At 41.0% G+C, this 27146-nt stretch overlaps 2 long non-coding RNA genes across 2 annotated transcripts in view; one reads left to right on the forward strand and one right to left on the reverse strand.

Moving 5' to 3' along the window:
• LOC120313738 lies at positions 1 to 22495 on the forward strand. Its single transcript, XR_005558242.1, has 4 exons — positions 1 to 286; positions 18870 to 18967; positions 19755 to 19892; positions 22133 to 22495. It is a non-coding gene; the product is annotated as an uncharacterized LOC120313738 (long non-coding RNA).
• Positions 19192 to 27146, reverse strand: part of LOC120313739 — a 13515-nt gene continuing 5560 nt past the window's right edge. Inside the window, exons 2-3 of the long non-coding RNA XR_005558243.1 lie at positions 24704 to 24827; positions 19192 to 19420 (exon numbers count right to left, since the gene is read on the reverse strand). This is a non-coding gene — a long non-coding RNA (uncharacterized LOC120313739). The remainder of the gene's footprint in view (positions 19421 to 24703; positions 24828 to 27146) is intronic.

Genomic DNA, 27146 nt, shown 5'->3' on the forward strand with positions numbered 1-27146 from the left:
ACGCACGCACACACGCGCACACACAAGCTGTAATAATGAGGTTTAATTCTCTATCCAAGCAGAACTTGAGCAATAATAATAAGCCCATCAGAACAATTTGTTTACTGGCATCGAACAGACGGCAAAATAAGGTCCGAGAAAGGCTGGCTGCACGAAACAGTTTAAAGGGGGAAAATGACTTCAAGCGAGTCAGAAAGAGGGAGAAAATCTGAGGAAGACACAAGGCTTGGATGCGTGTAGAAGGTGATGGTGTTCCAGTAAAAGGACTCTGGTGGCGTTGTCCGAGGTATGTGTTTTTTAAAACTAGTTTCCCCCCCCATAGGCGTAAGACTAATTTCAGAGCATAAATAGCTCCCAACTGTCACCTCGCCTTTCTATTTTGTCACCTAGAAGTCCATATCTAATTTGTATACTTAATTGCCTAAGTACCTTTCCTAGCGGTATTTACCTTGAAGATTACTTTTTAAGGATGAGGTTACAAGACTTAAAGTATAGTCAGTAGCAAGAGGAAGACATTGCTGTTTTCCGAGACATAAATCATATGGGGTTAATATATAATCCAATTTGGATTAAAATCGATGACAAAACTTTCACCAGCTGTAATTGGTCAGGGTAGCTGTATTAACAGTCTCAGTCCAACCCTCCATTTATAAAACTGCAAGACATACGTAGTTCTATTCCCCTTGCATGTTGTTAGTCAGCCCCCCCCCTTCCCAGTTTTACTACTGCCTGGTATAATTTTATAATACTGGCAAATCTTGGCATAGCTCTCATTCCTGTCCTGAGCACATGGTGAGAAAAATTTCTTTCTTTCTGAAGCTTGAGAGACCTGGTCATAGGTGTTCTGCATCCCAATGAAATGTAAAGGCTGTGAGTTTAAAGTTTTGGGGCCTAAGAAGCCTTGTTAAGGTAAGGCCTCCTAAATTAGTTGGGATTTCTGGACAAACATATCTGGCTCCCTTTGTAAATAAAAACAAGTGATTTGGAAATGAAAAATGGGATTCCTTTTTTTGGTTGTTATTGGGGATATTTGCTGCTGGTTATTAAATAAAATGGGGCAAGGAAGAAGACTATTCAGGGCAACCTTGATATGAGCAGACAATGAGATCCTCGTGGTCAGGCAGATGTAGTCCAAAAAAGTGTGCAGGTAGGAACGCCATTGCCATTTGAAACTCAGGTATCCCCACCTTCTGGTTTGTAAGCTATTCAGGAAAGATGGAAAGAAGGAAGGATGGAAAAGAGGATAAAGAGAGGTCTTCTTTTTTTAAGGAAAATTAGAATAATTTCTATGAAGTTTTAAGGATCAGCAAATGCAGAGGGCTACATCCCTAGTTTAAGGTTTATTTGGGGCGAAGGGGGAATCAAGCTTCAGGAGTCTTAATTTGGCTCCGAAGGGATTCAGGCTTATCTGGCATTCTCTCCTTCCAACACCCCCTCCCCAAACCCCTCCCCCAATTTCTTAATAAACACGATGCTGGCAAATGTTGCTTGATTTGTTTTTCTGCCCCACGTCCCCGAGCACTTGTGCCCCCGCCTTTTTTTTTTTTTTTTCCTCCCCGGACTGAGACATTAGCTGAATTCCCTGGGGGTGATTGGATGCAATTCGCTGAAAGTCGACAGGCACGTCCTGGATGTTAGAAATTCACTTTTCCTCGACGTGACAAGACTGAGTTCGATCTACAATTGCATTTGAAAGGGCAGCGGGCGGAAAGATCTCCCTATTATTAATGCTTCTCCTCTCCTTTAGCAAAATAACAAGATACTTCATTTGCACACACGCGCGCACACCCACACCACACACACCTTTAAAAAGAGTAGGAGTAAAATGCCCCGACCCTCAGTGAGTCTAACAATTAGAACCTCTTGCCGCATCATTTGCAATCAGGCAGGAGAGAAATAAAGTAAATTAAAAAAATAATAATAATAAAGGGAGGAGGTGCAAGAGTTTTCTCCGAAAATATCGGAGCTTTCCCAAAGCGACCATGTGACCCAGTTGACTTTAAGAAAAAAAAAACTTTAAATCTTGAATAAGATGTGAGTTGTAACAAGGGGATTTGCGCTTACTCCTTGACCCTTGTAATTGGATTAAATATAGACTGAGACGTGCAAACCAGACCAAGATTGACATCTGACAACTGGGCTTCCTTATGATTGATTGTAATGCTTCGTGCTGGCAACAATAATGAAATAAATTGTATGGATAAAGCAGCGCGTTTGTCATTTCCGTGCCATAAGATAAAGGGAGATAAAGCGGGGCTGGCAAGCTGTTAGCTGACAGCCCGATACCGAGCGGGCACGTTTAAAAGAACTAAAAACAAGGAGGCCAGTCGCTGACAGGACAAATGATAACTTGTCACTACCTTCTTAAATCTTCAAGTTTGTCAATTAACATATAGATTGCGCTCTCGCTCTCTCCTGCGCTGAGAGAGAGAGAGAGAGAGAGAGAAGCCTAGAACTGTCGAAACCCCGGGAGGCGCCAACATGGCGTCGTGGCTCCTTGCTTTCCCGGGCAACGAGTCTCCGAGAGTGCATTGAAAGGGCGCCCAGAGAGGCGCAGAGGACCTGCAGGAAGGCGCTCGGATGGCAACGGCGCCACCACTTAGAGGACAATAATAAGCAGCAGATGAGCTCGAGGGAGGCCTCCCGGGGAGGCGTTCAAGAGCCACCCAGAAAGGCTCGCGCTCTGCCTGTGCTGGAAAGAGGCGAAGTTCGCCGCAGGCCTCAAAGCCTGGCCCTGACCGCCACGAGGCTTTGGGAGGAGTTCAAGCTAAAGGCGCCATTTGACCTTGACAAAGAAAGACTGGTTATTATTATTGATATTATTATTAACAACAATAATAATAAAGTAGGGACGGGCGGGGACAAGAAGCAAGCGCTAGCTCCCCTCTAGCACGGAAGGAGATGCCTCTGCCTTAGCCCGCGCACGTGGGAGTAAAAGCCCCATCTCCGCCCCCCCCCCCCGCCAGCCCCGATTTCTTCCGCGAGCGCCCCGCTTTCAGCCAAACTGGATGATTCCAAAGGCCGAGGCACCGCCCCGCAGGCCACGCCCTCCCGAACTTGGAAGCCCCTCGCGGCGGTCAGCGGGGTTTTCTCCTAACTGCCTCCCAGAGAGCCTCCGGGGCAGCTGATCCCGCCGTTTGTTTGTTTTAGGGACGAGAAAGCAGCGCCTGCCTCGGTTATTTTCCTTTCGCCTGTCAGCATTTTCTCCTCCGAGCCTCCTTCGGCTATGCCTCACTTAAGCCGAGGGAATCCTGCCGTCCTTTTCTCTGCCGTCCTTTACTCTAATTCCGAGTCTTCGGGGGTGAGGTATTAGGGGGTTCTCTAAGAGGAGCTGCTTCGGGCTCGGTCCTGCGCGGAGTCCCATGTGCCGGGAAGAAGTGGCTTCTCATCCGTACCCTCCGATAGCCTAACTAGTCACCTCCTTTTGCAACCAGCCTCAGGTGTGCATATAGAAAAGGTGGCAGAGGGTTTTAGTCACTTGCTTGAGAAGTTCCCCTACACATCCCTAATGCATTTTCTGACCTTCTGCTTGGAACAGGCAGGAGATCAGCTGGCGGTATCTCCTCTGATTTGACTATGCTCAAACTTCTTCCTTGCAAACTAGTTTGGGTGAAAAGGGGGACATCAGGCTGCTCTAGGGAATGAAAGGCCGCATTCCTCACAGGCCTTATCCTGGAGCCATTCAACTGCAAAAGGACTTACTCTGACTCAGTCTGCTCCCCCAGAGGAGAAGAGGCATTTAAGGAGCCTGTGGTCCACTATCTTTGGTCCCTGGGCCATGATCTACTTAATGCTGGAAGGGCACAGCTCCTGTAAGCCAGTCCACAATCCAGCTAAGCGGAAATTCTTAACCACCAGAATTCTTTTGCATTTTTCAAGGACCGAAGCAGGCCTATAGTTAATTCAAATTTGAAAGTAAATTCCATTGACCTACTTCTGAGCAGGAATGCAAAAGATTGCATGGGGGATGCAGCACAGCCTATCAGCTAGCTTGAACACACTGCCTGTTGGAATTACTTCTGGATAAGCATACAAAAGCTTACTTTGCCAACCTCTCAGATTTTCCTGTACTTTGGATTATTGGATTCTGGTTTCCTTGTGAGCTTTGAGTCTTTGTTGAATAATTCTTCACATGCACAATGCATACACACACTTCTTCACAAGTGTTGCAATAATAGTAATAATAGTAATAGTCAGGAATCATAGAGGGAGAAGACATGTTGCAAGCAGATCTTAGACCAGTGAGCATCTGGCAAAATCTTACCTTAAGCTGCAGCTCTGTTTTAGAGTAAAGCCCACTGATACCAATGGGCCTGTTTTCCAGGGAACAGCTGAGGAAGGCATGCCCTTAAACTGGGCCAATATAGTATAACAATTTGACCATCCATTAGCACTCACCACTGTGTGCTCAATGCTACACCTTAAGTCCTCCTAATCTGGTGACCTCCGACATATGTGGGTTACCCCAAATGCCCCACCAGCATGATTGTTGGGTGTATTGTTGGGAATTTTGAGATTTGTAGATCTGGAAGGCACCAGGGGGTTGAAAAACATACAGGGGCTATTTCAAACAGATGTCTTCTTTTTATCTGGGCTCTTTTAGGAAGAGTTGGGTTTAAGGTCTGCTTTTAGTGTTATATATCTGGTGGCCCAATCACAGAGATTGAGTCATTTGAGTTCTCTTGGTGATAAAAATGCAGCGAGGGGGTGGTGGGGAGAGAAGAGAAAGCCAGAAGAACAATAATCAAAATCTTAGCATATGGCATTAGCAGCTCTATTAGAACTATTAATAATTTAAAGTAGAAGTCCTGTCTGTGATTTGACTCAAGTAAAACTGGTTCACTGGTTTTCTGGATATTTCCTTCTTATAATCAAGACTAAAAGTGTAAATCACAACACAGTTTATTTGAGAGCAAGTACTGGAAGTAATCACATTGCATTCTAGCAAAAAGTTTGTGGATTTTCAATTCTCAGCAGGAAAGAACCAAATTTGCATTTGAAAATCATCATAAACAAGTCAGTTCCAGCCCATGGTCCTTCACATTTCTGTCAAGATATGAATCACATCTCAGAATGGTGTACACTATATTCTCCTCTCCTTTTAATTTTCAAAATAATTGCTTTGTTTCCTAATTTACTCAAACTTCAGTTTATAGGGAAAATAAAAAAATAGCTGTATATCTCATTTCTAAAATTTAAATGTTGAAAGTGATTTGAATTAGGATAAAGAATAAGGAACAGGAGGGAAATATGAGGGGGAAAGGGACAAAACAGAAGTTCCATCGAATTAGTTTAGCTTGCCTGCTTTCCCCAGTGACTGCCTCTATTAGCATTATAATCTCAAACACCATTTTTTATGTAACACTATTGTTAGTAAATCAACTCCTCAGGTCCACAGAGACGTTGACCCCTGGCAATTCAGTGAAAGTGTAATTATCTCCCCGAATCTTGGACAGATTTAAGAGATTACATTGCAACTAAATCTATATCAATGCTAATTTTTTTCCCCTAGACTGCAGGTGCCAGGCACTAGGAAATGGTGTGCTTGCCCAGCAGAACGATTTACAAAGAGGAAAGAGCTTGCTGTGGAGAAGGCCAAAAGAAATGGAACCCCCCATAAAATTATACCTATTTGGTGGGTTTTTTTGGTTTTGTTTTTGTTTTGCTACAAAACCTGGTTCTTATAAGGCAAAGTTAAACAAAGCAGCTATGCTAAATTAGCGTTAAATAAAGGGGAGTTTAATGCTCGGCTACAGTCAACTGGTGTATATCTGATGGCTAACTGTCTATCAAAATTAAAGAGAAAAGAATAAATGATTCGTTATAAGAAGGTGTTAAAAGCTCCAACAAAGGGAGACATTTCACAAACATAATATATTTAGATGGTAAATTTGAGCCTTTTGGAAATGGAAGCAAGAGTTTTATGTAGGAGGATGCATTTAAGCATGTCAGGAGCTGGCTTTCTGATCGAAAGAGAAGCTCAGCGCAGGAAAAGAATCTGCCGAGATACCTCACGGTTCACAATCTTTAATCTTAAATCACTACATCTGTCATAGAAAAGCAAAGAATGCTAACTGTGAGGGAGAAAGGGCTGATTCGGAAGTTTTATAGGCTCTTCAGACAGAAGGCACGAGCCCCCTCAACGTGAACGGGAACGGCGCAAATAGCCAAATGCCACTGAGCAGAGATGCTGAGTGCTGGACCGCTGTGGCAGCACTGTCCTCAGAAAAGATTCTTCTTGGGTTGAGAATCCAGGTGCAGGAAGTTTCAAAATGTGCAAAGCAGGGGTGGGTGGGAAGGATGGGAAGCAATTTTAGAGGATAAATCTCCTTAAAAAAAAAAGTTCTTTCACTTTTCTTCATTGGTTCTTTTTTCCCTAATGAAATAAAAAAAGAAAAAACCAATAAACAGAAACCTTGGTATATCCATTTCTGAAACGCTTTGGAAGGCAACGGAGCTTATTTTGTTTGTGTTAATCCAGCCCAATTTAAGCACCCTGAGTCCTTTCAGTATCTCCTAGCCGGTACTTAAACTAAGGGGGGTGACTACTGCTAAACTTTGGCTGGATGCTTCTGAAGAAAATCACAGTTGACAATTAGAAATTTAGAAAAGTAAAGAAACGAATCCTTCTTTCAATTTTATTAGGGAAGTCCCGCAAAAACACAACTATTGGGCCCCCCCCCCGGAGTGTTGTTCCCCAAGGTGTCAACCCGATGGCCGTTGGTGTGTTTGACACTTCTTTTTTTTCCCCCAATCTCTGTGTTGTTGTTTTTTTTTTTTTTTTTTTAAAAAAAGTCTGGCTGAACGCTTTTGTTGAAATAAATGTAAACGAATCCATGTATGAAAAAAGCCCCCCAAACTAAATCATGCAGCAAGAAGGACAAACCGTCTGGAAAATGGACTTAAGGAGCAGCAAGAATATACTGCCACCCCCCCCCCCAGTAAATGTCTTTGACAATTTGCGTCCTTGCAGAAACTCTCTTGGAGATAATCAAAATTATTACAATTCCTTTCCGCGTTGCTTTGAATGCCGACGTTCAAATAATAAAATTTCAGCAACAGAGCCCACATTTAATTTATATCGGGGCATTGTTCTGGCTCCTCTTTTTATGCCTAGCTTTCCCCTAGAAATGTTTTCGCTAATATCCAGTTGTGTAAGTCATTGCATTATTCATGCGGGGCGGCGGGGTGGGAGAAGAGAAGAGGCTTGTTTTCTCGGGTTTTTCTCTCCCAGTAAATGGCATCCTCTGAAACTTCGAAACGTGGGTGGAAATGCACAACGAGTAAAGGAGCAGTTTCTGAGATGTGGGGATGGGGGCGCACAAATGTTTAACCTCCTCCCGGCGTCTTCTTGCTTGCCTCTCTCTAAAGCGAAGCTCTCCTACGCGGAGAGAAGTCGTTTCAAAAACAGCTTCGCTTTGAGCTCGCTTAAAGAAGAACCTCCTTCGGAGAAAGGCGTCCTATTTTTCAAAAGGGAAAGGGGAAAAAAAAAAACAAAAAACAGTGTCGGCGATTAGCCCGTCGAATAACTTACTTGAAAAACCGGGGAGAAGAGTTATTATTTCTGATATTCAAGACCCTTCTACAGTCCAAAGCAGCTGCCAGAACCTTAACAGCGATGATAAATGCCTGGAGGGCGAGCAAAACAACCATTCCGTATTTGTTCTTCATAGGTTCCCCCCCCCCGAATCGTTTGTGTAATAAATGTGGATAGAACCAAGAAATTCATACTTTTTACTAGCTGCAGGACACAGCCTTTTAATTCTGTATTTATCACCTGTGCACAGGATGACAGTTCCGGAAACGGAGATATATAGTTTGAAGGCATAAGAAAGTGTACGCAGTACGAACGAATCAGATGAGAAGGAAGGAAGGGACAAAGAGACAAAGAGAGAAAAAGAAAGAAAACATAAAGAAAGTGTATATACAAATCAGATGAGAAAGAAGGAAGGAGAGAGAGAGAGAGAGAGAGAGAGAGAGAGAGAGAGAGAGAGAGAAAGAAAGAAAGAAAGAAAGAAAGAAAGAAAGAAAGAAAGAAAGAAAGAAAGAAAGAAAGACATCTTGCTTTCCGGGGTCCCACCTGCTTTGTTTTGACTGTGTGCTGTTTTGGGCGGACGTTTACTTGAGCACAAAGTTCAAGAGGTCATGAACTCTGCACCCACATTACTTAGAAAAAGAGGGGAAGTTTAAGAAATGAAAAAATCGTGGTCGTTCTCTGGCTGTTTACTTTCTTCTACCATTAGAGAGATCATTTAAACTAGTTATGGAGAAAATCTAAGTGTTAGGAAGATTAGACTAGCGAGCAGACCTGGCCGCTTCTTTCACCAGCCTCATGATATCCCCTCCTCCGCCCCCCCCCCCTCCATAGGAGCATAAGCATGTACATATTCTTTTTCCCTGTCACATTTGCAAACTAGGTCTGGGGCAACAGTGTCCAAATTAAAGATGGACCACTATACGTCTTTGAACAACCTAAAAGGAAAAAAAAAAAAAAAAAAAGAGAGAGAGAGAGCGGACCATCTGGTAATTGTCTTTAGATCTTCCCTTAATTATGCTTTTAATTAAAGATGGTTCAAGGCATTGGACCACATGAAGGGCAGTAATTACAAATTACATTACAAATCAACAGATGTAGATGTATCTGCTGGGACTGTGTGTTTGTGTCCATATTGGGGCTGGGGCGGCGGGGAGGGGGCGAGGAGGAAAGTACAGGAATATAACATGGACTAAACTTGGAGGGGGAGGGAAGTAATCCGGTGCCCTGAGAACAGAAGCACATTTTAAACATTATTTTTATTATGCAGACTCTCGCCAGGATTTAAGTTCTCTGTCATGATTGTTTTCATATTTCTTTGACATCTATTGATTCAGAGGCAGCTGCGAGGCTTTGTCATAAGAGAGAAGAGCCGTCACAATATATTAGCTTGACAGCAAAACTCAAAAGACGGAGAAGGACCGGAGGAAGCACGACGGCGGCCACGTGACTTAGGGTTGTGGGCTTCTTCTAACACACACATACCCACAAATGTGTGTGTGTGTGTGTGTGTGTGTGTGTGTGTGTGTGTGTGTGTGTGTGTGTATCTCGAGATCTTGGGGAGAAAATGACCAAGGCGACAGGAGCAACACACTGATGAATGAACCAACACTACTCTACCATATTAAGTCTCTTCCGCCCGTCCGCCGCTGATTCCCCCGCCCCGCAATTTTTCTTACGGCTTAATTTTTATTGCGGAATTAAGCTTTCTGTCTTAGATGGGGGGGGGGGAACCATCACAGAGTTTGTCTCTTCCCTCCCCCCCCCTCCATCTTTTCTCCCCTCCACTAATCTATTCGGAAAAGGAGAAAAATGTTCAACTCGTGACGTGGTTTTACTGAAATCCAACGGGAAATGGTTTTGCATTGTCAAGCCCTGCTTTGATCTTAAAAGGAGTAACCTAGGAGTGTGTATAATTCGGATAAATCGGTTTCGCCGGCTGGAGTTTCCGGGTCTGAACTCCAAAAAGATCCTCTTTTATACATTAATTCGAAGCCCAGCTCGAGTGTCTGTTAAGGATCCCCGTTAAGGTTTCTTAACCGATAGCGTGTAACACCTGTAATAGGGTCAACCCTTAGGAAGACAACGTTTTCGTTAACATTTATTCCACGACGTTTAATTGTGCTAAAATAAAGGGAGGCGGAGGGGAAGGCAAATCACTAGACGCAGCCGAGCAATTGGCAGAGAAGACCCTTTTGGCTTCCAAGAGCTGGACAGGTCCACGTGGAGGATTTAAGTCTTGGGTTTCATTGGGTTCGCTCTGCTCACCTGCCCGGCTTCCTCCCGACCGGAGAAAACCCGGGACTCGTGAAAAGTATGGATACAGGACGAGCCTTATGCGGTCTACTTCTGCTTCAATGGGCAGGGCCCCCTGAACCCCACCCCGGGATTTCTCGATCTGTTTTCTCTCTCTTCCCCCCCCCCCAGCCTCCCTTCACTTCAAAGTGTCTCCTCCGCTTCCTTCTGCAGCTCTACACACATTGCCTGGCTCGTAGATTTCCAGAGCAGGTTTGGGCAAGAGATCAGACTCCTTGCAAAGCGCGCATTGTGCTTAATCTCGGAGGGGAGGGGGAAGGGAGGGAGGAACCCCTCCCCTCCCCCCTCCCCCTCCCCCCAATGCAAACTCTGCACCCGGGCCGGGGTTCGAGGTTTCTGTTCGGACGGATCATCCCGGCCCTTGGCTCTCCGCCTCACCCCGGAGCGCCAGCGCTTGGCCTGGGCGGCGGGGGCATAGCTGTCCGACTTGATTAAGCCCAGGCGAGGCGCTGCGTCTCCAGATCAAGCTGAGAGGCGTTTACCTTTCGCTAAGCGGCTGTTTGCCGCTGCTCGCTTCGGGCAACGCGGCTGCTGCTGCTGCGACGGCGGCCTGACCTTGTTTGCACATGCCCAGCACAGGTGCAGGGGCGCCCGGACAGAGGCGGGACGGGCCTTCGACTCCAAACACGCCACGCCTCCTGACTCCCAAATTCCCCCCCCTCTCCCCCCCCCGCGCCGAAGTGATCAGAGAGCTCCAGTCAAGGGGAGCGCGGAGGGTTTGAGGATGTTCAAATGGAGGCGAAGGTATTGGCTGGCCTGGTGTGAGAGAAAACCGGCATGGATGTATCCAGAAGCAGGTTTTGGTTTTGGTCCTTCGTGCCCATTGGGCTCTTGCACTTTAAAGGGAGCCTTGGTGCTCTAGGTTTTCAGAGGTGGAAGAGATCCTGGCTAGGAACAGACATCTCTGGATATTTGCTGTTCCTTCAACGGGATTTAGGATCTTCATTACATCTTGCCTCGGCTTAGATCAGGGGTTCTCGACCTTGGCAACTTTAAGACTTGTGGACTTCAACTCCCAGAATTCCTCAGCCAGCTTTGCTGGCTGAGGAATTCTGGGAGTTGAAGTCCACAAGTCTTAAAGTTGCCAAGGTCGAGAACCCCTGGCTTAGATAGAACATATTGTCACTTATTTAGATGAAGAAGTAGGAAATAAAGACCGAAATGTGATAATCTCAAAGGGTATCAAGTGAGCATAAAAGTAGCAATTGGGTTTACTCCCATTCTATTGTTCCATTCAGATTTAAATCAAACCGAACCCAATCGAACCTTCATTTGGATCAGAATACATCGGTATAAATTCCGTTCTCCTTTGCATCTTGGAAAACTTTTATCTCACTACGAACTGAGTGAAAAATGTTTTGATTCCACATTACCTCTGCTCCTCAGGTGAAAGCATTTTAGCTGAATTCACTTTGTAAAAATTTTCACATAATAGATGCCACAATAGTCAATTGACTGGAATAATTATAGCAGGCTATTGATTCTATTAAAAAAATGTGCCAGTTGGATAACATAATTCTGTATATTCACAATCGTTTTAGCCTTCTCTTACATCTAAAGTTACTTAGAAGTATGGAGCAACAGAATTTATTGATAAATACATAGATATAGAAGTGCAGCCGTTATCTTCATGTCAACCATTTCAATAATACTAATGGATATTATCTGAGAAAAGGAAAAAGTAGGGATGAATTGTATTGCTTAATTTTTATAGAAAACCCCCCCCCCCAACTCTGCTAGGTGGGAAAATAATGTTTCAGATCTGGAAACGTTGCTCCATAGTCCAAGGTATGATCAGTTACAAGTGGAATTTCCTCTGCCCATATTCAGACATATAGACTCACTATAACTGCTACTGTTTGTCATTGCACTGAGTCTTCTGTCAACAATGCTTAACAAGTCAGGCTGTGGCTATCAAACATCACAAACATCTGGCAGGCTATCCCACCTCCTTTTACATGGATGATCTGAAGTTATATGGAAAAACTGCATCTGAAATAGAATTGCTGCTCAGCACTGTCCCTTTACACAGCCAAGATATTGCAATTGAGTTTGGACTGAACAAATGTGCCATCCTCACAGGGGAAAATAGTGAAAACTGAAGGAATCAAGATGCCCTATAGAAATAACACGAAGACTCTGGGATGATGATTGCTACAAATACCTGGGCATCCTTTAAGGCACAGGTGTCAAACTTGATCGTGTCACGTGACATATCGTGAGGTATCACGATGTTTTTTGCCTTTGCAGAGCCAGGGTGGGCGTGGCCCATACATGATGCATAACACCCCTGCTTTAAGGTGACAATATCAAGCACACTGAAGTCAAGAATAAAATTAGAAGTGAATTCAAAACCTTAAAGTCCAAACTTGGTGGAGGAAATACCATCAGGGCAGTTAACACTTATTTCTTTCATTAGGCACATAGCTGGAATAGTTGTCTGGATTGAAGAAGAACTAAATGCCTTTGGTTGGAAGGCCAGAAAAATAATGACAATGAATCATGCCCTTCATCTATGTAGCAATGTTGACAGACTTTACTTACCAAGGAAAATAGGTGGGCATGGAATATTGCAAGTACACCAAACAGTTGAAGAAGCAAAAAAATAAAATAAAAAAGAATTAGAAGAATATCTGAAGGACAGTGAAGAAGATGCATTGAACTACTATACCATGAAAGCTTACTGAGTATTGGAGAGACCAAATTGGCTTATAAGAAAGACCACATGAAAAATAGAAAAGAGACATGACAAGGCAAAGTATTATATAGCCAACACATAAAAAAGAAGCAGGCAAAGCAGATTACAAGACCTGGCAATGGCTAATAGCATGAAAATTTAGGAGAGTGACAGCAGGACTAATTCTGGCTGCACAAGACCAAGCCTTAAGAACAAATATGTACAAATCCAGACTTGAGAAGGCAGCAAAAGACATACCTCTGCAAAGAAGCTGAAGAAACAGTGGATCATCATATTAGCTGCTGCAAAAAGATTGCACAGACTGATTACAAACTGCAGCATGGGAAAGTAGTAACAATGGTGCATTGGTAGATCCACAAGAAATACCATTTGTTTGCAAGTAAGAACTATAAAACAGAGACAGTAATAGAAAATAAAGAAGCTTAAAGTATTCTGGGAGTTTAGAATTCAAACAGAAATATTTACCACATAATATCCAAAACTTAACATTTGTCCATAAGAAAGATAAAAAAAAAAGTCTGGATAGTAGATATGACAGAACCTGGAGAGAGCAAAAAGGAAGAGATAAAAACTGAAATATATCACAAAATACAAAAACTTGCAAAAAGAAGTAGAATGATAGTGGAAAAAGAAAGCAAAATAAGCAAAATAGTAATAGGCACCTTGGGTGCAATCTCAAAACATCTAGAGAACCACCGGCATTAACAAAATCACTACCAGTCAATTGCAAAAGGCAGCTGTACCTGGAACAGCTTATGTTCTGTGGTGATACCTCTTATACAATGAAACAACATCTGCCTATCTCAGGTACTTGGGAAAGACTCAATAGGTGGATAAATACCAAATACAGCCTAACCATATGGCTGACTGTGCAACTAACCATAATAATAGTAAATAAGTTTAGAACGAAATTAAGCCAGCATTCCTATTGCTCACCTTCATTGAATATCTCAGACTTCCTATTAGTCATTTTCAGCTCAACTCACTGCAAAGGGCTGTTGTGGGGAAAATAGGAAGAAAAAGGAATATTAAGTAGGAGTATTAAGTATGTTCACTGCCTTGAGTTATTTATAAAATAATAAGGATGGGATAAAAGCAAGCTAAAACTAATCTAATTTGTCTTTTAAAGCTTAGTTGCTGTGAACAGGAATCTCCATCTTGCAGATCCTCTCCTTCCTTTATAAGAAGTTATAGTATTATTATTGGACAGATGTTAAGTTTGAGATATAAATACTAGCTGCTGATGTGAAACCATCAATATTATGTTTCAAATTATGTTTCAAATTAATTGATGAAGATGAAAACAAAGTGAAAGAACTTGTTCTTCTCAATGTGTTATGTATAGATTTGGACAATTTACAGTAGCAAGTTCATTCCTTATTTGTTTATCATGTACATATTGGTTGTTCTATGCCAGGGGTCTTCAAACTTGGCCCTTTTATGCGTGGCTAAGGAATTCTGGGAGTTGAAGTCCACAAGTCATAAAAGGGCCAAGTTTGAAGACCCCTGTTCTATGCAGAATCAAATTCTTCTGTTTTAAATCCTACCATAAACAAGATGAGCTTTATTTCTTAATCTTCAGTTGCTAGAATATCTGTCGGTCTATCTGTCTGTTCACCCACACAGTGTTTTATCTTCTTTTGCTTAATCAATCATATACACTAAAAACAAAATAGTAAAGTTATACTTTGGTGCAGATTAATGATAAAACAATCAAAGGGAATACATGGTCATTTGGCCCTGCTCAGCTTCTCTGGGAAACAAGGATTCCCATTGCTGAAGATTTGTCTTTAAATGAGAGAGACAATGATAAAACAACCAGTTGTTCTATGTAGAAATTTGGTATGGTGGTGATATGGACACAACTTGGATTATTTTCTTTCTCCTATTTCCCCCTCCAAGTAACCCTTAGGTGGCCTCAGCTAAAAGAGAGTAACTGGCCCAAAATCACCCTTTAAAATTCAGTGATTGAGGAGGCCTAAAATGATCTCCCTCATTATAATCCAACACGTTTACTATTTGTACTAAGAAAATACAGATCTTGAGGCAAGGTTCATGGTTATAAATAAGGCTTAACCAGTTTTGTCCTGAAGGGGAACAGATAGAAAAGTCTGATTAATCACCTGTTTTCTTTTTTGAGTACTAGAAAATCAAAACAAAGGACCTGTTGATTTGACTAGAGAGTGCATCACTGTCAGCTCTGTAAGGTAGACCAGACTAAGAAACCAATGCTACATAGTTAGGATAAACATAGTTATGGTATAATTATTATATATTATAGGATAACATAGTTATTGTAACAGCTGTAGTAATAAAATCTTGCAACTCTTCTTTTAGTGTGAACTAGGGAGAAACCTGACTGAGGTGTTTATTCAATGTAGTTCCTCAAATGGGCTCAAACCTTTTTATCTGATTGTTGCCTTGGTAGCAGCTCTTCTTCCTGTCCTTTAAGTCCATTCCTTATGCCTTCTATAACAAAGAGCTAGTTGTTGCTTATTCTCCATCCGTGCTTTAAGGAGTTAAGAATGGTTATGCTGTTGGAAGGGATGAAGGCAACCTCCATTATCCTGCTGAGGTCGAGATCCAAAGGACAACCTATCTCATAATGGCAGCATGGGCAGGAAGTAAAAAATAGACTAGGAACTACCATTAAGTGGGTTAGAAGATGTCATGTGCACACTTGACATTTCCTATCAGGAATGGGAAGGATGCCTTTTTGTTTTTGGCAGCTGCAGCACATTGTTGGCTCATATTTAAGCGATTGTCCACTAAAACTCTGAGATCCCTCTCACAGTTACTACTATTGAGTGAGGTACCACATATATGGTATCTGTGCATTTGATTTTTCTTGCCTAAATGTAGAACCTTACTTTTTTCACCACTGAATTTCATTTTGTTAGATAGCACTCAATATTCAAGTCTGTCAAGATCCTTCTATATCTTAAGCCTTAAGAGTGTTGGCTATTCCTGCCAGCTTGGTGTCATCTGCAACTTTGATGAGTTCCCCATCTATCCCTCATCCAAATCATTGATGAAGATGTTGAAGATCATTGGGCCCAGGATAGAGCCCTGGGGCATCCCACTACTCACTTCTCTCCATGTAGATGCAATTCCATTGAGGACTACATGTTGAGTGCAGTTGGTCAGCCAGTTATGAATCCATCTGGTGGTGATGCTGTCTAACCCACATTTTTCTATCTTCTATCTTATCAAGTAGTAGGATGTGGTCTACTTTATCATGTCCAAGTAACAGTCCAAGTATCAGACTGCCTACCAGAAAGGTAGAAGAGATGTGATCTTGAATTTGGTTGTGTCTTTCATTTACAGCCATGGGTCAGAGATGAGTGGAAATTGTGGGTGGAAACAAATGGATTCTCACTAGATACACACACAGTTGGTGGAAATCTTAAAGTGATACCTACTATTTCCACTCCATTCAATTTATTACATTTATTTTTAGTATCCTAGTTCAGAATAATTTATGGATGGTTTTCAGATGGAGCTTAACTTCAGCAATTTGGTTCAGGTCTATTAAATATTAAATATATTAGTACAATGTAGGCCCTCAAACCATTCTGAAAAAAAATATGGAAGGATAAATGTTCACTGGAGATTTACAAGAAAATGAGACTGGTTAAAATAAAATCATTTCTAAGATCTCATTGAGGAAATATACAAATATACAACAGGCATACATCTTTGTATCCAATCACACAAAGTTATGAATGCCCTCCATCTGCTTTGCTAAATTATGTACAGAGAAACCTTGTGTATATTCTGCCTTCCTCTGTTCCCTTTTCTTAACTTAATTCAAACAAAGAAGATGGAATGTGAAAAATGAAAAGTCATAACAGAATAATTTCAGATTCTCAGACTTTACATCCCCCCACACCCACATTTGCTGGTTCAAGTGAACCATAATGTTAGGTTTCAGGTGAGCCAAACTTCTGCTTCCCTGTGTTACTTAAGTCTCTTTTGGTTACTTCATTAATTTTCAAACAAACAAGTCTCCCACAAATGAGTGTGAGATAGTCCATGTGACTGCCGCAGGACATTATGCTGCACATCTACTCTAAGCCAAGCAGCACATTTGATCTTGGTTCCTTCAGTGGCTGACATCCGTGCCTTTCTCACTACAGATAGTTCTCAACTTAGGATAATTATCCATTTAGCCAATGTTTTGAGGTTATGACTGGGCCGAAAAAAGTGTCTTACGACTAATCCTTGCACTTACAACCATCACAGCATCTCCATGGTCATGCGATCATAATTCAGACACTAGGCAACTGGCATGTATTGATCGCTATCTGTCACCTTCCCAGCCAACTTCAGACAAGCAAAGTCAATGGAGGAAACTGGGTTCACTTCAGAACTATGTAAATTGCTTAGGAGTCACAGAAAAAAGGTTGTAAAATTGGATCCAGTGTACTTATCCACCATCTCACTTAGCAGTGGAAGTTCTGGTCCGAAGAAGTATCTGTAGTGAGTGACAAAGATTCTTTTCCCTCTAGGAACTTACCATGTATTCTAGTTGTGTAACCAAGACATTGTTCAGATAGTGTAAAGCTTGTTGTCAATACTGTTATATTGGCCAAGCTATAATCTGATGCCGGAATTCTTTGAAATTGATGCATTTGTGTTTGTACTGAAGCAAAACATTTAACACTTCAAAAAGTTTAAAGGCTTAAATTCAACTACTTGCTTAACCAGTTTGTGGACTGAACTATGCATTATTTGTAAAACTTCATGTAAAGACAAAGACTTTGTTTATAAGAATTCGGATTTCGAAGTGAATGAAAACCAAAATAGCTAGTGACCTGGAAAGATAACTCTTCTACATGCAGCTTCAAAATATAAAATAGAACTCGGGGTGGGAGGGCGGGTGGGGAAAACTCTTACCCTTGATTTGCTTTGTGATATCCATCAAATCATTATAGATTGAAGTCTGAGTGGTATTTCAATCCAAATACCTTTCATAAATGGTAAATTGCCCCACCTTGAGGGTACTCTCAAGCATTCATCCAAACTCATTTCTCTGAGTCATGCAATCTTTACTGTTTGCAGAACTTGCAAAGGAATCGTCGATGCAATAACTTTACTACCGTATCTGAAAAATCATGGAGGAATTTTAAAAAAAAATGAAATTAAGTTGCTCTTAAATATGCTGAGACAAACATCTCACCAACTCATGGGAATTTCAAAAGGCTGTGACATTTTACACAAGTGCTAAAAAAACAGGCTCACGGTATTAGCCAGTAAGCAATTAAAACTATCTTTTAAAATGGTTCTTCTTTGCATTTCCCAGAAGATGAAAGATCCCTGTCTTCTAGTAGAAGGAAATAGTGTAGCATCTTGGAAACTATCTTGATGCCTTTTTTTCTGCAAAAACAAAACAAAAAAAAGCCCACTGAGCTTTCAGGAGAAAAGTTGTTGTGCTGGGAAAGAGGCAGTTTAAAACATAGACTATTGTTCTGTGACATTGCTGTGGGTTTGGTGTGGTGGGTATTCTTATTTGCTGCTGATATTTTGAGTACAGAGCAGATAGATCTTAGGCTTAGAAAAATATACCTGATCATTTTTCCTCCTGGTGATTATATTTACACTTGCACCAAAGTGCAAGCTTGATTATGTTACATACTGTTTATGTTTTTTGATGTTCTAGAACAGTGGTGGCAAACCTATGGCACGCGTGCCAGAGGAGGCACTCACAACCCTCTCTGTGGGCACGCACACCGTTGCCCCATCCCCACCATCCCTGCCACCCCCGTGGCCCCCTCATCAGCATCCCCCCCCCCAAAGAAGAGCAGCGCAATCAAGGACATGGCAGCTGGGCAGTGGGGACAAGACTCCGCTCTTGTGCCCCATTGCATGCAGATGATGCTGCGGGGCATGGACAGAGGGCGTGGCCACCATGAAGCTGCTGGGCCGCCTTGGTGATCTGCTGTGGTGAGCCGTTGAGGCAGTGGGTGGCCCTGCGGGCAGGAAAGGCGGGGGCGGGGTAGAGACAAGGCGGTTTTTGGGCACTCAGTCTCTAAAAGGTTCGCCATCACTGTTCTAGAATAACTGTTGCAGAATTGCTCTAAGAAGATTGATGGGGTCTACCTGTGGAGTGTCATTGCACTTTGAAATGGATTAACTTGTTCTTTGGCATCTGGGCTTACTCTGTCCTCCTCTATTGCCTGGCTGGATGTTCCCATCCTATATTCTCCATCCTGGACTTTCCTTTCTGGTAATGCTTGATAGCCACCTTGGGCCTTACCGATCAGAACAAATTCTTTGCCCTCCCTACAGGTAGTCCTCAACTTTCAATTTTTTGTTTAGTGACCATCTGAAATTACAATGGCAGTGAAAAAAATGACTTGCAACTGGCACCTGCATTAATGACCGTCAATGCATCCCCATGGTCATGTGACCCACAGGTGAGTGTATATTTATGATGGTTGATGGTTGCAGTGTTCTGAAGTCATGTGATTGCCATTTATGACCTTGCCAGTGAGCTTCTGCCAAGCAAAGTCAACGGGGGAAGCTGTATTCATTTAATGACTCCATGTTTCACTTAACAATAATAGTGATTTGCTTAACAATTGTGGCAAGAAAGTTTGTGAAGTCAGACATGACAACTCATTTAACAACTGACTTGCTTAGCAATGGAAGTTCTGGTCCCAACCGTGGTTGTACGTTAAGGATTATCTGTTCCACTGTTGTCAGGTTATAAAATACTTTGTGCAGAAGAGATCATGGATCACATTTTTGGTCTCAGTAGAGAAGCAGTCTCTTCTTTCTTCTCTCCAGGTCTCTCTTTCTCTCTCTTTCTAGTAAAGAACTCACACTAAGGTTTGAAAATTAGTTCTCAAACTTACTGAAGATTTAACCTGCAAAAAAGGAAAAACAACAACAACAACCACAGACTGTTTTTAGTAATGAATATCAAAAAAATAATTGCAATAGCTGTTATTGCTTATGTGCTTATATCCTGATATAGGAATAAGCCTTACCTCAGCAGTAAAGTTTATGATTCACTTTTCCCTTCAATCCACATAATTAAGAATGGTAGTAGTTGATATAACTATATAAGGCAATCTTCCTCAACAGAATGTAGTGGGATTCTTAAGCTTTCCTTTTTAAAAAGTAAAAGTTTAACATATGGTATTTTCTAATCATATTTCCTAAATGATTTTCTCTCTCTTTTATCTGTCTCTTACTCAGATCAAAGGAAAAACCAGTTGCAGCAGATATTAAAATATATCCCTCTCTGAGTTGGAATCCATCAATGCTTGAATGCACCAGCTAAAAGAGAGAAGTGTGGGAAACAGACAGCCATAAATGGACTGAAAAAGCATATGTGTGAGTTATGAAACAAAAGGCACATTTCTGCTATCAGTTGTGATTTTCTTTCTAATTAAATGGTTTTTGATAATGGTGGGGCACTTTACTTTCCCCCCAGTTCTCAACAGAAACGACCACTAATTTTGTGCAAAGTAAAGAGAAATGAAAAAGAGGCTATGTTGCAAGGAAATTATATTTTTCAAAGGTCAGTTCTTTTCTTACTTTGCAGTTCAACTCCCAGAATTTCCCAGCTAGCAACATTGCTCTAGAGCAAGCTTCATGGCAAATATATATCTGTCCATAGTTTACTCTTTAGAATCTGGGTTTAGTAACACTGGTGATCTTAAAGAGGCCCAGATATCTAGCACTAAGGATTTGCAAGCTCTACGAAGGAAGGGACTGAATCCAAGTGTCTTTCTGCTATTACCAGTTGTAGTGATCATGCTGCTCTGATTGTTTTTGGGGTGCAAAAGATGAGATGAGAACTGAAGAAGCTTCTTGGATGAGAAGCAAAATGTCTCCAAGGAAAAACAAAGAAAGTCCAGTTGCCTTTTGAAAAAGCATCTTTGGGATAATCATGGCCTGGATGACTGTGAATCTCCATAGAATCTCCATGAAGTATGCTTTCCCATTGCCTCTGGTCCATATGGAATGAAGGTTGAAATGCCATTCCAGTCAGCTTTTGGACATAGCCCAAGGTGTCTGGCTGATCCTGAAAATACTGCCTACCAACCAGTATTGCAGTTGCAGTTTACTGGCAACTAGTTAAACACAATAAGTATCAGACCTCAAGAGAAAAGTACATGCCATTTCTCTTCAGGCCAGTTCCATGAGATCATATGCCTACTGATGGGGTATGGGGGACATATCCATTCATCTCAGTGGACAATGAGTGCACTTATATCTTTTTTGTGGAATTAGGACAATTAATTTTGAGTCATTAAGGGGGAAAAGCATTCTTAATGCCTTTATTTCTGAAGCTCCTTATGCTTGCTATCAATATTTTTCCCAGAGCAAATGCCAATAGAGATGAGATGAGAGGGCAAAATTGTGGCTTGTTTTTCAATCCAGATATTGTGCAAAGCAAAAACAATTTACAGATATAGCACCTGAAGGAAGATTAAGCATTGATTTGTAAACAATTCACATGAATTTCAGTCAATGCATTTCACCCTAATAACCAGTGAAAAGCCAGATGAGATGGGTGTAATGTGATGAGACAGTTTAATTCTTGTTATGACATTAAGAGTTGAATTTTGCAACAGCTGAAAAGATTTCCAGCTATCAGTTAGACACTACAGTTAAATTTGGATTAGGGCAAAACACTTGTTCAGTATCTAGATCATGATAAGTGAAAGGGTAATCATAGTCAAAAGATGAACACTACAAAGACTTTGGGTCAGAAGATAATTTTTTCCAATCCACATTTAGCAGGAAGACCTGAGCTGCTTCTTAGATCTATTGCTCTCTTTTTTTTCCATGCTTGTCTTTTCATTATATGGATGATCTACTGCCCGGTCTTGAACCCCAGGTAGAAGGTAATTAGGCATGACATTTCACTAGAATTTGCAGGAATAGACAAGCAAGTCTGGGTGTCACCATATAAATCTGATAATCAAATTCAGATCTCTGAATAGCACCACCAAGTGTGAGCATGCCAGAGATAAAGGGAAGTGGGCTGTGAACAGAACCCTGAGGGACCATGAAGTCTAAGGGTAAGAGAGAGAGAGAGAGAGAGAGAGAGAGAGAGAGAGAGAGAGAGAGAGAGAGAGAGAGAGAGAGAGAGAGAGAGAGAGAGAGACACAATGCGCTATGAAATGTACTTCAGTTCTAGTATCTGTGAAATGGGGTTAACACTATATTTTAAACATTTCTCCCTGTTCAGCTACCATGTTCTCATTCAAGGTGAAAGCCTCACATACAAATGACCAACAAACCCTTATTTGTGTCAATGTTCCCTGTGGGGAATATAATAATTAAAAGCATCATCTCCTGTACTTTGGTAAATACCTGTGCCCAGGCCACCTGTATGCTTGCATGGCTGCTGCCAAGAAATGTGTCTGGCAGAAGTGCATGTATGAATGCAGGATGAATCAGCAGGATAAGCAAGAACTACTTCAAGGTGATGCTTCTGAACCAGAACACCAATCTAGGCAAATGTTCTTGAAAATCTGCAAGTGAGGGCTATAACACTGGAGTATTATTGAAACAAAGTTTATTAATGTTTACTTTATTATTTTATGTTTTCTTCATTTCAGAAATTCCAAGTGGATTTCTTTTGCTCCAGGTATCAAAATGTACTCAGCCATCTTTGTTTAAACTCCACCTTCTTTGTTTACTCTGTTTCTAGGAAGATCAAGCACTTGGATAGAACAGTGGATAGAAAAATGACAGAATTTTCAGCAATAAACTTTACAAGCATAGTTAAACAGACACTGACATTTTAAATATTATACTCCCTGGCAGTGATATTCAGGGTGTAACAAAATGGGCTGCAAATGTATCCGTATAATTAATTGTTCACATTTAATTATGAGTGAAAAAGTATAGTTATCCTATCAGGGAGATGGGCAGCATATGAATTAAATAAATGAATAAATAAATAAATCACTTGCCTTGTGGATATGATGTCTTTTTATAGTCTGAAAGTTATCAATAAAGAATCTGTACAGTGATGGTACTGAACACAATAGTAACACAAAGATAGTATTTATTTACCAACCAGTTGTTCAGCAAATGTTCAAAGTTATGAGAGTGCTGAAAAAGGAGACTTACACCTGGTCCTTGAAATTCTGGCCATGAAATGCACATGTCTGTTCTTAATTGGGTTGCAACTAATTAAAAATATGCACTTTAGAAGATTTTCCTGTTTGTAGCCTATCTCTAGATAAAGGTTAGGATTAAGGTTGGCTGTTATGAAAGCTGATTAGATTACTTTGATCTAGTACCATGCTGAAGGGCACAGTGCAGTTTGCAGGCTGAGAATTAAATTGGTGAGTAGCAATATGAGCATATTTAGCTCTTTATTATCATAAAAATTCTTTCTTGTAACCCACCCCTCCAAAATAGCCTTTTTCTCACTGGAGAGAAGAAATATCCCCTTACAATGCACCCGACACGAAACTGCAACATTGGTCTGTCTATCTACCATATATAGATATGCTTTTTTGTTTTCTGTAAACTTCAGCTCCATATGTAAATGAAAAGAAATGGCCTTTTATAGAAATGCAAAGCCTGTCTCTGTTGTGCCTTTATGAGATGTTTTGATCTAAGAATCTAACAAGCTGCCAGCTTCGTCAAATTCAAAACTATCATTATGCATTTATGCTTCAAGAAGGGGATTTTCTGGATCTTCCCTCTTGGCCCAGTGATGTAGCCAAGTGGGTTTTAGACTGAAGATTCACTTCTCCCTCCTTGGCAATTATCTCTGTGACTAACCACAATCCTTCCCAATCGTTTTAAACAACATCCTGTTATTAAAACCACTTGGCAAGCATTTAAAGCTCTGGCTAAGTTAACCATGCACAAAATATCTTACTTGGGGCACAATCCAACAATAAAGAGGGACTGTTTATACTGGGGAGGCCAGAGTTCAGGATGGGGCCCACTCATTTGTGAAAAATGGCTCATCATTAGTGACAATAAAATTATTGAGGTTTTGATCCTCCTCAACTGGAGTCAACCGTTAACATTCCTACTATTTCAATAGTTTATTGCTAGGTCACTAATTAGACATTAGAAATCCAACATCCTGAAAGTAGTTTTAAAAACATGTGATATGCTAGGACAGCTTTTTGAAGAAGCATCAGATTTGAAAACATATCAGAGCCTACTGCAAATGGGATTAAAAAGCATTAATAATGACAAAAGTCAGGTCAGGTTAGGAAAGACAAATGTTCACCCACCTATAGTGAGTCATTAATCAAATCTTTCCCAAACTGTTTTCAGCCAAATTTATTGATACTATGATGCCCAAAATTCTTCACCATCATAGGGACATGAGCTGTAGTTCCAAAATATCTATAGTACAACAGCTTGGAAGTTTAATGGGGCATTCTATCCATTGATATAATCCTCCTCTCACTCACTGCAAATATGACCCATTACTATGGTCTCTCTCTCCCCCTCTCTCTCCATCCCCCCCTCTTTCTCTGTCTGTCTCTCTTTCTCTCTCATCTATCTATCTATCTATCTATCTATCTATCTATCTATCTATCTATCTATCTATCTATCTATCCATCCATCCTCATCGTTCTCATCGTCATCATCATCATTTATTTGTCATCTTCCATTGAACTGTTTACCAATAAATGCAGGACACAAGATCCCTGGATGCAATTTTTGAAACTCTTCGCTGCTTCCTGCCATTCTTCTTTTTATTCTATGTCAACAGCTCATCCTAGCAAAAAAGCCCTGCTCACTCTCTGACAGATCTCTAGTGCCACACTGAAAAAGATTGTAAAAGGGCTCCAGTTTATGACAGGTTTCAGTCCTGTATTTATTTACTTGAATATAGATCTGATATAACCCAATGAAACTTCCTGTGAGTAAACTTACTAAGTACAGCATCATTAAAATAAGAAATCTAGAGAAATCCTACACATGTTATATTTTTAGAATTTTCTTTCTGGTCATTCCCATCAGGATTAATGCTGATCTAGGACATAATTTTAACATGAATAAGATACTACTTAGAAATGAAACTCAGAAGGATTCCTCAGGAGGGAAATGAAACTTTAGTCAGTCATTGTTATGCCACTAATAAAAGGAGGGAGCTACAGCACAGGATAGACCAGAGAATATTTTTTTTTAAAAAAAACACCACCTACTTAGTTTATGTAGATTAATTCAAGTCTCCCTGATCAGATAAATCACCTCCCAGTGCACTGAAGGAACTTGCACAGATGATCACAGAGCTGCTCTTGAAGGCCTGTCTGGCAAGGCCCCAGAAAGCTGAAAGAGAACAAATGCTGTCCTTATTTTTTAAAAAGGGGAAGGAGGAGGTCCTGGGAAATTACAGACCTATCAACTTGATGTGTATCCTGGATAAGAACCTAGAGCAGTTTATTAATTATCATATTTGGGGGCCTTGGGTAGGAATGCAAGAATTAACAAGAGCAGCATGGGTATGTCACATATTAGTTAGGCCAGACTAACATTTTCTTCTTTTTTTTTGAGGGTCACCTTGCTAGTTTAATCGACTGAGTGAATGCCATAGACATAGTGAACCTTGACTCCAGCATACATTTTGACAAAATCTCTCACAATGTTCTCATTAATAAAATGGTAAAATAAAGGCTAGATGATAAATGGTTATATGGATTCACAAATTGCTCAAAGTTCACACAAGGGAGCACAAATAAATGGCGCTAGCTCAACTTGGAGAGTAACACTCAGTAGAGTGCACAGACATGCTTCCCTGGGCTTTATGCTGTTTTACATTTTGATCATTGCCTTGGATGAGAGATTTTGTTGAAATGGTTGCTTATCAACTTTGCAGATGAGACAAAGTTGCAAAGGGTGACTAAACTTTTAGAAGAAAGGAGAAAATTTAAAAAAAAAACCTAGACAGGCTTGAACAAGAAGCCAAAACAAACACAATGAAATTTAATAGGGAAAAATGTAAAGTTCTGCATCTCAGGAGAAAATATGAAAGAAACACTGTGTTATAGGGAAGGCTTAACTTGGCAGTAGTACACATGATCTGGGTGTTTTAGTAGGTAATAAATTGAACATGAGTCAACATATAATTGATGCTATTTTGATATTATTTGTGTGAATGTAGAGTCAGATGGCAAATAGTAGTTGCCACACCTACACCTTGATCATGCCCTGCCTAGAGTACTATATTCAGTTCTGAGCACTAAAGATGAAAAAGGACATTAACAAATTAAAGTGAGTTCAGAAGACGACTACCAAGATGGTGAAAGATGGTGAGGAGATGTGATGGAATGTAATAGGTTGGATTCCCCGGAAGGAAAAGTTACATTCCAGAGGAATAAGAGACAACTCTCTTGGAAGAATCGCCACATGACATTCTTGGTTTGGGGGCATGACAAGAGACTAGGAAGCAAGTCCTGTAAGGACCAAGTAAAGGAAAAGTGTATGGTTAGCTTGCAGGACAGAAGACTTACTGAATGTGGAAATATCTAAAAGGTTAACATGCAGCAGAGGTGGTGAACATGGTTTCTGTTGTCCCCTGGCAGATAGAATCAGAATCACTAGGTTGAAACCACAGGGAAGATTCCATTTGGATATTAGGAAAAGCTTCCTGCTGGTAAGAGCTACTAACTGGTGGACTAGACAGCTTCATGAAATTGTATACTTCCTTCCACACTAATGCACCAACCCTTGGAGTGGTTGCACACCCTGGACATAGTTTGATCTACAATTTCAAGATTTACAACTATTTTCATGTTGATTTTTTTAAAAAAGTATGTACCACAAGATTCAAATCGACCGGCTCAGATTGTTATCTAGTTAGTGACAAAAAACTCATCTCAGATTTCAAAATGCATAATTGCCACACAAACAGAGATTAAGATAAACTATCGGCATAAAGCTAAGGATATCCATTGCTGCCCTCAAAGCAAATAAATAAAGGTGTTATAAGTGACATTGTCATTAGAACAGCTACCTGAAAACATTTATAAATGAAAGTCAGATGCTAAAATAATGTCCAATTGTTTTGAATGTACATTAGGAATAAAATCTGTTATTTATTGAACAAAAGGAGGGAAGGATATTTGAATCTGTTGGATTAGAAATTCAATTTCTCCTTCTCTTCGTCCTCCCCCTCCCCTCTCCTCCTCCTCCTCCCCCCTCTTCCTCCTCTTTCTCCTCCTTCTTTTTGAGAAGGATAAACCAACAGTTTTTATGCTATTTCCTACTTCTCTCTGTGATTCCAAATCTAGATCCTGTGGCCAGATTGCTGATGACCCTGACCTCCTTTAGCTGTTAATGCTAAATACTAGATAGATCAGTGGTTCTCAACCTGTGGGTCGGGACCCCATTTGGGGTCAAACAACCATTTCACGGGGGTCACACCAAACAACACAGTCTGCCATTTTCCCCCCTTTTCCTTAGCAATGCTGCTCCCTTTTATTCTATTGGCTTTTGAAAGCCAATAGAATAGACTCTCTTGAATAGAGTCTAATTCTATTGGCTTTCAAAAGCCAGTAGGAATTGTCCAGGCTGTCTCTGCCCTGCTGAACCCGCCAAAAGTCCCATTCTGCAAATGGTGCTGCACCAGTTGAGTAGTCCTCGACTTAT

This window comes from Crotalus tigris, unplaced genomic scaffold (assembly GCF_016545835.1).
Source record: "Crotalus tigris isolate CLP2741 ecotype Arizona unplaced genomic scaffold, ASM1654583v1 scf7180000018777.2418813, whole genome shotgun sequence".
In the NCBI taxonomy this organism is placed as follows: Eukaryota; Metazoa; Chordata; class Lepidosauria; order Squamata; family Viperidae; genus Crotalus; species Crotalus tigris.